Below are 10,674 nucleotides of genomic sequence, written 5' to 3'. Positions count from 1 at the left end.
CAGTAGTTACCACCTAGCAGGGTGGTATTGAGAATCAGAGCTCCTGCTGAAGTTGCTGCTCACATCTTGTTTGTGTTCTCAGGGGCACCAGTGAAGGGTTTTGAGCCTTGTGGACTGAAATTACAACAATGAATGGAAGTGACCCAGCTGTTCCTCCACAATGTGGCAAGGAGAAACTTATCTTGTGATTGCTGACTTTCATCAATGCCACGGTTGGGCTGGCAGGAAATGCGGTTGTTATCTGGCTCCCGGGGCTTCTGCATACACAGGAATGTCTTCTCCATCTACATTCTCAACCTGGCTGGAGCTGACTTCTTCTTCCTCTGCTGCCACCTTATAGGATCTCTGGTGACATTCATCAACTTCTTTCATTCAAACTCAGTCTCCATCCCAGAGTTCTTAAACACTGTAATGATCTTTTATTACATTGCAGGAGTGAGCATGCTCAGCTCCATTAGCACTGAGTGCTGTCTTTCCATCTTGTGCCCCATCTGGTATCGCTTCCATCAACCAAGACACATGTCAACTATCATATGTGCTGTGCTCTGGCCCTGTCCCTGCTGCTGAGCATACTGGAAGGGAACTATTATGGTTTCCTGTTGAAGGATTCTGACACTGATAGGTGTCAGGCATTGGATTTCACCTGTGCTGCATGGCTGATTATTTTGGTTGTGATTCTGCTGGTCCTGATAGTCAGAATCCTCTGTAGCTCTAGGCCAATGCTGCTAAGTAGGCTGTATGTGACCATCCTGCTCCATGCACTGGTCTTCCTCCTCCTTGCTGTGTCCCTAGGAATTTACTGGTTCCTATTATATTGGTTTTATAATGATATTAATTCATTACCTTGTAGGTTTCTCCTGGTGGCCCTTGTCGTGTACTGTGTTAATAGCTCTGCCAACTCCCTCATTTATTTTTTCATTGGCTTCTTTAGGCAGTGGCAGAGGCAGCACCTCAAGCTGGTTCTCCAGAGGGCTCTGCAGGACACTCCTACAGCTGTCCTCAGCAATCCCTGGAGAGTCAGGAAGTAGCATCATGTAGCAATTGAGAGCCTCTGCCTTAATCAGATAGACATGACTTTGAGAGGCCCTTTTTCACCATCTCTTTCTCTGTCAGGCCCCTGATGTCCAAATGGTTAAGATATTAATCATTCTTGTGAGGACTACAGGGTCTGTCACACAGAGAATGTTGCATTGTCATTGGAACTCACTCTGAGGCATTATCCCATCCCCATGTGAGTTTTTAAGTTCTGGGGTCCAGGACTGTTCCTACTTTTGAGTAATCCCTCCTTCAGCAAAAGGCTGAAAGTGATCTAAATTTCTAAATGTCTAAATTTCTTTGGTCACTGTACTTGATGGAGACTAAATGAATGTTTTGGTTTTGATAAGTTTCTTTTTTGGTTCTCTACAATTTATGTCTCATTAAAACTGGAATAATTTAATTCCAAAACTAGCCTGCAAAAGAGAAATATTCCTTAATCTTGGCAGGTGTGTTAGGTTTTCAAACTAAATGATGACAAGGAAAACAAAGGTGGGATAGGATCTCCTACAAATCAAAGGGACTAAGGAGTGGGAAGTTGGGGGGGGATGTTGGGCAAAATTATAATGCTATATTGTGTGAATGTACAAACATGTAACAATAAATCCCATCAATAAGTACAAATGTAATGCACCAATAAAAATGAGAGGGAAAAAGAAGAAACCTTCATTATATGCGTGTTTCACAGTTGAAGTATATTTGGTTGTTTCCAAGTTTGTCAATTAAGACATATACTGCTATGGATATTGGTTAACATCTACTAAATTTGGATAGTTTCTTCTGGTTTTCTAGTTCCTTCAGATGCCTAATTATGTTCTTTACCTGAGATATTTCTACATTTTGATGTAGACATTTGTTGGTGTAAACTGCCCATTTACTGTTCCTTTGTGCATATTCCCTATCTATGTTTTTATTTATTGGTGCTGGGGATTGAACCCAGGGACTTGTGCATGCAAGGCAAGCACTCTTCCAACGGAGCTAGATCCCTAACTGCATATTGCCTAGCCCTTGATCTGTGGTGTTTCCATTTTCATTTTTCTTTCGAAATATTTAATTTTTTCTTTAGTTTGATCATTGATTCATTGGAGATTCAGGAGCATGTTGTTTAATTTCCAGTTGTTTATATAGTTTCAAGAATTCCTTCTCTTGGTGATTTTGTTTCATTCCATTGTGGACTAAAAAGATTAATGATATGATTTTTGACTTTTAAAAAATTGTTAAGATCCTTTTGTGGCCTAACAAAATCAATACTGGGGAAGTTCCATGTGCAGTTGAGAGCAATGCATATTTAATAAATAAATAAAGGAAAGAAATTGAACACTGAATATAGAAACATGACAAAGTTATAGTAAGTAAAACTGGTATTTTTACGAATTAGAATGTGGAACATTTGAAGCTATGAGACATTTCTAGGGGTATGAAAATAATAGATGCTTTCAGAAAAAAATATTTGATAGCTTCTTGTAAATGTAAACATAGAGTAACATATGACTCAGCAATTCTATTCTGGCATTTTCTCAAGATAATTAAAAAATGTTTATCTATATAAAGCCTTGCTTGTGAAAATTTATGCTAGATTTATTCATAATAACAACAAGGTGGAAAAAATCCTAATGATCATAAACTAAGTAATCAAAGTATACTATACCCATGTAATGGAACACTAATGAGTGATTTAAAAAAAACTGTTATACACAAAACAGCATTTCAAAAGCACGTTGCTAAGTGACAGAAGACACTATTCTCATACGGTATTTTCAAAGTAAAAAATCTATGGTGGTGGAAAATAGGAGAGATGATGAAGAAATAGGATTGACTCTGTAAGGGCACGAGGGAAGTTTCGGAATGACGGAAATATTTTATACCTGAATGGTAGTAGTGGTCATCTCTACTGCATATGCTGGCCAAAACATCTATAAGAATTAATTTTACTGTTCAAAATTTATGTATCAATAAACTTAAAATACACACACACACACACACACACACACACACACACATGATTCCTACAACAGCTAGCAAACTTAATGGACAAAAACTGAATGCTCTGTTGTCTTTTTCTGGTCTCAGCATTTTAGTAATGCTTACTTCATGTTATGAATATAATGTTTCCCTCTGTTTATAGTTTATGAAAGAAATAGTAAAATATAGTAGTTTATGAAAGAGATAGCTATCATTTCTTCTTTCAATATTTGGTAAAATTCACCCATAAAAATATCCTGGCCTGGTGCTTTCTGCTTTGGAAAGTTGTTAATCATTAATTCAATTTATTTAATAGGTATTCAGATTATCGTTTTCTCCTTGTGTGAGTTTTGGTAAATGAAACTATCAGAAACTAGCATTTTCAGAACTCTAAAATACAGTTAAATGTTTATAGCCACCAAGAGTATGTGTCATGAAGAAAAGGAAACATGGAAATGGCAGGATAGTTTTATGTCATTTTTATTCATCCTTACCCAACCCTCTCCCCATCACAGCACAGTTGGATCCTGCAGGGGAGCCAAGCCCTGGTGTCAGAGAAAGAGAAAAAGAAAGGTTGGGGTAAGGGGGGGGAGCGAGTACAGTGTAGACAGTATTTGAAAATCAATGACTATCTAGTCCTACTTGAAAGAATGTAGCAGGATACTCAACTCTGTTTTGCCTCCTATAGAATCAATTTAGAAAAGCTGTGAACATTGATGGACAATGCTGCCAGGTGACTTTATAAACTGAGGAGAACAGGGGAAAAGATTATGGGTGAGATGGGCAATAAATCGCCTACAGTCCAAAATGAAGAGCTGGGGAAGCTTATTTGGAAAATTAGGATATTCAAAAGCACCCAAATTTATAAGAAAATGTAGAATGCCATCCTCATATTCAGGGCAACATTCAAGCTCAGGAATAAATGGCAGGAGATGCTGAGATTCTACCCCAGGCGTAGGTGGTTGGCTCTGCAAATTTTACAAGTGTTGAAGGAGAACCCAGCACAGAACCAATCTGCAAAGATTTAAAGAACTGTTGGCCCTTGATTCCTCCCTCCTTCCCTCCCTCCCTTCTTCCTTTCTCTCTCTCTCTCTCTCTCTCTCCCTCTCCCTCTCCCTCTCCCTTTTTCTTTTACTGTTTCCATCCCATCTCAATTTTTCTTTACTTTCTGTATACAGGACAATCTCTCTCAAAAGTTTTACTGAATACATGCTGGGGAAATAGCCACTTCAGTTATGTACAGTTTAGGCAAAAATAATTTGTATGTCACTAGGTGGATGTACTACTACCTCTTGAATTAACACAAGCTATGGGAGGGAGAGTCACCTTTTCCTCAATTACCACAATTATTCAAATGCCTGATTTCATCATTCAGAAGTCATTAGAGTAATAATTCAAGCAAGAAGAATCAATGTTTGCTAACACTAATGGGCTAAAAAATGAGATGAGGAATGGAATTTAGTAATATATTCTCTGTTTTCTCCAAATATTTGTGTTTACTAAGATAGGAAAAGTATATAATAGAGGAATATGAGGGATATCATTCAGATCAGCTTTTCTGACTTGAGTTCAATAGTAGCCAGGTGATCAAATTAATGCCACCACTGACGGGAAAAGAATTCACATCTCATAGGATGCAACCAGAAGAACAGAGCATCACTTCTCAAGGATTCTGACCCAAACAACCTAGGTCTAAATGTGAAGAAATATTGTTCAAATCCAAGTCAATGGACATTTCAGAAGTGACTGGTCTATAGTCGCCCCACAGTGTCCACATCATGACAGTCAGGAAAAGGCTCAGAGCTGTGCAGTTTAAAGGAAACCATTTCCACAGGACAAGGGAATGTAATATGTGCATCTCATATAGACCCTTTGCCTTTGTAGGATCCTTGATAAAAATTCACTGGGGGTTCTTGAGAGAAGATATGCAAGATTTTTTATACTATTCTTACAAATTTAGTGTAACTTTGTGTCAAATTAAGTAGCAGAAAAACAAAAATCTCTACATTCTGATTTTGGGGAAAAAAAAGGAAGCCTACATCCCCTTGCAGAAGGGTCCTGAAATACCACAGTAAATGTGCAGAGTAGTGATTCTTCTAAGAGATTTACTGCCAATATTTGCATAGTCACAGTGTCAATATCTAGATAAGGTGGGGGTTAGTTCTACTGAGGACTGTTATTTGCCACTGGAGCTGATACAATAACTAGGGACCCAAAGCCCCATCACCATCATTGTCTTCTGTTAGAGAAGTGGCACATGGGACTGGGCCAGGTCTCCTGGAGCCTATTAAATCAACAGTCCAACTGGGTCTCGTGTTGTGTCTTCTGTTATAAATCCAGATGGACTGCAGTTAGCAAAAGACTCATATTGGTTCTTTGATTATAGAGTAAAAACTACTCTTGTATGAAAGATCAAGTGAAATCCTCCTAAACTTTACCATCTTCTAATCAAAATAATAAAAGACAACATTGTGTTCCAGGGAAATGACAGGGATTGGTCCTATGCTCCAAGATTTCAATTATACAGGAGTGGTTGTCTTGATATGCCCAATAATTTCATTGGTATGACACTAGTACAAAGCAAATATATCTGGCAGCTAATGGTGTGCTACTGGCATCTACAAAATAGTAGTTCTAATTGTAGTTGCTGTGTCCTATTTGGCATATTAGTGGAATGTAGCAGAATGCCCAATAATTTCATTGGTATGACACTAGTACAAAGCAAATATATCTGGCAGCTGATGGTGAGCTACTGACATCTACAAAATAGTAGTTCTAATTGTAGTTGCTGTGCCCTATTTGGCATATTAGTGGAATGCAGCAGAATGGACTCTGTTGTATGGTTTTGCTTTTGATCTAGAAAATATGGTATTCTTAAAACCCATCAAGAGTGAGCATCAGAAAATTGCTTTAGGAGTATACAAACATTATTCTCTCCAACAAAATCTATTTTGAAGGGAATTTGAACCATCTGGACACTCCAGAAAATATTGTCCTCTAGGTGATGATGAACTATGAATTAGAACTGATAATAATGGAACTATCATTTGACTCAGCTATTCCTCTCCTCCATTTCTACCCAAAGGATTTAAAAACAGCATACTATACGGACACTGCCACATCAATGTTTATAGCAGCACAATTCACAATAGCTAAATTGTGGAAACAACCTAGATGCCCTTCAGTAGATGAATGGATTAAAAAATGTGGCATATATACATAATGGAATATTACTCAGCAATAAAAGAGAATAAAATCATGGCATTTGAATGTAAATGGATGGAGTTAGAGAAGATAATGCTAAGTGAAGTTTGCCAATCCCCCCCCCCCAAAAATGCTGAATGTTTTTTCTGATAAGGTGACTGACTCATAATGGGGTAGGAAGGGGGAGCATGGGAGAAATAGACAAACTCTAGATAGGGCAGAGGGGTGGGAGGGGAAGGAAGGAGGCAGGGTGTTAGAAATGATGGTGGAATGTGATGGACATAATTATCCAAAGTACATGTATGAAGACATGAATTGGTAAGAACATTCTTTATATAGAGAGATATGAAAATTTGTGCTCTATATGTGTAATAAGAATTGTAATGCATTCTGATGTCATGTATTTAAAAAGTAAAATCAATTTTAAAAAAAGAAATGACAAGCACTCTATCACTCAGGAAATAAGCATTATGAAAATTCAAGGAAGGGCCTGCACCATATGTGAAGTTTTTAAGTATTCAGCAAAAGACCAAGTTTCTTTTCACTTCCACCTACCAAGAAAGGAATGCAAGGTTAGATCAAACTATGGGTTTTAAAGGCAGCACATTTAACAGTGATCGATACTGCTCTGATCCATTTTGTGAGAGATGTGGAAGGATGCCAGTATTGAGGGGAACCCAGACCATGAAAGGGTTCTGCAACAGGTTCAGTCTGCAGCGCAGACATCACTCCCTTGAGCCATATGACCCAGAGATCCCTTCATAATAGAGCCATTTGGGGTAGAAAAGAAAGGATGTGGCAGGAATGGGAAGTGCTACATTTTTTTCAAAATGTTACACTTCAATTTACATTATATCCCAGAAATTCCACCACCCAAGAGAAATATGTTCACCAAAAAACTTGTGCACATATGTTCACAGCAGCATTATTCATAATAGCTAAAAGTGGAGACAACCTAAGTGTACATCAACTGATGAATGGACAAGCAAATTGTGGTGTGGTCACTGGGATCCCTTTTGCTAACTTGGTACACTTATTCTCAGCTGCAAACTGAATTCCTGCTAACAATTTGCAACTCCATCAATGAATTGACTTTCAGTGATTGGAGCCACACAGCTTACACTGCCCTCAACAAAGGCTGGAGTCCACTGTCAATGAATGACCACTGTGAGGAGTGTAAAGGAGCCCAGCTCCTTGACCTTTATCAAAACAAACTCTCAGGTGTAATTCATAGTCCATAACCCCTTGCAGGATGATGTTCAGGCTAGAATTTACTGAAAGGCTATTCTCACTCAGCTTCTTCCCCTTTCCTGCCCAGCAATCCTCATCCCCCTACAGGATTATCTCGAGCACAGTCCTTAATAAAAATCACATGCACAGGAATCCCTGTCTCAGATTCTGTCTCTAGAGAACCTGGCCCATCATTACAAAAGTGATCTGAATTTCAACACGCACAAAAAACTAAATGAAGCTTAAAAGGAAGCAATGACAATTGCAGTTTAAACATCACCTTCTGGACCAGTGATTTCCAAATTGGAATCATATGGCAAAGTCCTTAAACTGCTCTGTCCTAAGTCCCATCCTGGACCCCCTTAACAAAAACTGCACAATTGTGATCAGGAATCTCTTCTTTGAAAGTTCTTCTTATCTTTCTGTTTATCAAGGTTTTTAAATGATTGTTTTTATATAACTCTTTTATTTATTTATTTATTTATTTATTTATTTATTTATTTATATTAGTTGCTCATGACAATTCAATGATCTTGACATATCATACATTTGATTCAAATGGGGTATGAATTCTTATTTTTCCATGTGTACAGGTTGCAGAATCACATTGGTTATACGGCCATGTATATACATAGAGCAATACTAGTGTCTATTGTATTCTGCTGCCCTTCCTATCCCCCCTCCCCTCCCCTCCCATCACCTCTCTCTACCCAATCTACTGTGACACATTTCTCTCTCTCTCTTTTTTCTTCCCCCTCACATCATCATACATGTATTTTGTATAACGATGAGGGTCTCCTTCCATCTTCCATGCAATTCCCCTTCTCCCTCCCATTCCCTCCCACTTCTCTTTCCTATTTAATGGGTAATCTTTTTCTCATGCTCTTCCTCCCTACTCTATTTTGAGTCACCCTCTTATATCAGAGAAGACATTTGGCATTTGTTTTTTAGGGATTGGCTAACTTCACTTAGCATAATCTGCTCTAATGCCATCCATTTCCCTGAAAAATGCCATGATCTTGTTATTTTTTAGTGCTGAGTAATATTCCATTGTGTATAAATGCCACATTTTTTTTATCCATTCATCTATTGAAGGGCATCTAGGTTGGTTCCACAGTCTAGCTATTGTGAATTGTGCTGCTATAAACATTGATGTGGCTGTGTCCCTGTAGTATGCTCTTTCTAGGTCTTTTGTGTATAGTCCAAGAAGGGAAATAGCTGGGTCAAATGGTGGTTCCATTCCCAGCTTTCCAAGGAATCTCCATACTGCTTTTGGATGCTTTAGACATACCTCTATGAGACCTTGTAGGATGTGTCAAATGAACTTTTGAGGTCCCTTCCAATATTACAGTGTGTGATTCAATGATCTAGTTATTTCTAATCAACATCTCTTTAATGAAAAAATATATTGATTTTTATATTAGCCATAGAATGATTTTGTATTATAAATAGAATTTATTGTGACTTTATAAAATTCTAATATTAAAATTTCTGAAAATGATACACGATTATGTGATGTTTGTGAAATGATTCTTTGTGTACATGCTATATGTATTTCTCTACCAATTGGAGTAAACCAGGTTATGGTATGGTAAAAACAAAACAAAACAAAACAACAACACAAAAAGCCACATGATTTATTTCTCATTGACTTAACATAGTAAAAATTAATGTCTTGATCATAAAAGTCCACAGCATGTCTGGGTACCGCTCCAAGGCAATTGGCTTCCAGATCTACCCTTTAGCACAGCTTGTGGCTTCCATCCCCAAGCTTTCCATCTCAGTACAAGGCCTGGAGTTCACTGATGATCAATTCCTCTGGTTATATGGGTCACAAGTTACTGGCTAGAACTAGGTATCTTATCCTATAATAAGAGGCAGAGCCAATGTAGCCTAATCCTGCCCATGTCCAGCATGATAAGATGAGTGTACAGTGGGACTAGCATTGTCTACCACAGTTCTTGTATAAAATGTGGAACATTTAGGGAAAAACCAATAAAGAACACACACATACATTTGTGTGTGTGTGTGTGTGTGTGCATTGCACTACTAATTTTAGGTTTACTTTATTTCCTTTGAATTAATTGGAGGTAAACTTCTTTTGAGGCTGGGCACAGTGGCACATTCCTGTAATCCCAGTAAATCAGGAGGCTGAGGCAAGAGGATCATGAGTTCAAAGCCAGCCTCAGCAAAAGTGAAGTGCTAAGGAAGTCGTGAGGCCTTGTCTCTAAATAAAATACAAGACATGGCTGGGGATGTGGCTCAGTGGGTCAGTGTCCTTGAGTTCAATCTCTGGTATTAAAAAAAATTTTTTTGAATAATGTTTGTAATTATGCATTCTTCCTGTAGAGAGATAAGTGTATATGATTTTTAATCAAAATCTTAGTCACATTATTTGTTTATTTGTAATTACTTGTTCTCTTAATAATATATACAATTCAATGTTTTTGCTATCTCCATGACAGTAATTTATTTAGTAAATAATAAATCTTATATGAACAATTCCAGTATTTGTTGAGTACTATGACATATATGACATCATTAAATTGCTATATTCAGATAAAATTATATACGATTGGCAGTCACAATTCAAAGAAAGAAAATCTGATGTTGTGGTGAATCTGTAATTCACCAGTTTATTTCCCCCACAAATTGAGGAAATGTACTCGTTTATCTACAGCCACAATGGAAAAGATATTTTAAAATTTATTTTTCCCAGAAGAATTTACAAAGATAAGCCCTGGGATTTCATTTGAAATCACCTCCCAAAATAGAACAAACATGAGAAACCTACTGAATATAAATATTCAGGGAAAGGAAAAAGGCAAATATAACATTTAATTAATGTAAAATAAGATCAACAATTTTTCTCGAATTCTAAATGTATCCTACCTCTTTGGATATGTTTTCTTATGTTTGAAGCTCTATTAATAAAATTCATTTTACAATAAAAAACTGAACCTGAAATAAGTGAACAAATTTTTTAAAGTGTTTAAACCCAGGAAAGAATAGTGCTGATTGTGAAACAGACCTGTCAGACCACTGTTCAAGTCAAGACATTCTGTCACCTGTAATATAGTCCTGTACCTGTGTTTACTTATGGAACACACTAATAGCTATGGCTTTTCCTTATTTTTTTGTATAATTTCTTTCCCTTAACAAATCAGAGAAAATCTAGAGTGGAAAACAGATTTTATATTTCTCTCTCAACATAATTATCCAATTTATGGGCCACCACAGAAT

The sequence above is a fragment of the Marmota marmota genome, unplaced genomic scaffold (genome assembly GCF_001458135.2).
Source record: "Marmota marmota marmota unplaced genomic scaffold, marMar, whole genome shotgun sequence".
NCBI lineage: Eukaryota > Metazoa > Chordata > Mammalia > Rodentia > Sciuridae > Marmota > Marmota marmota.
The sequence above is the reverse complement of the archived record's forward strand: the minus strand, read 5'-3'. Positions refer to the sequence as shown.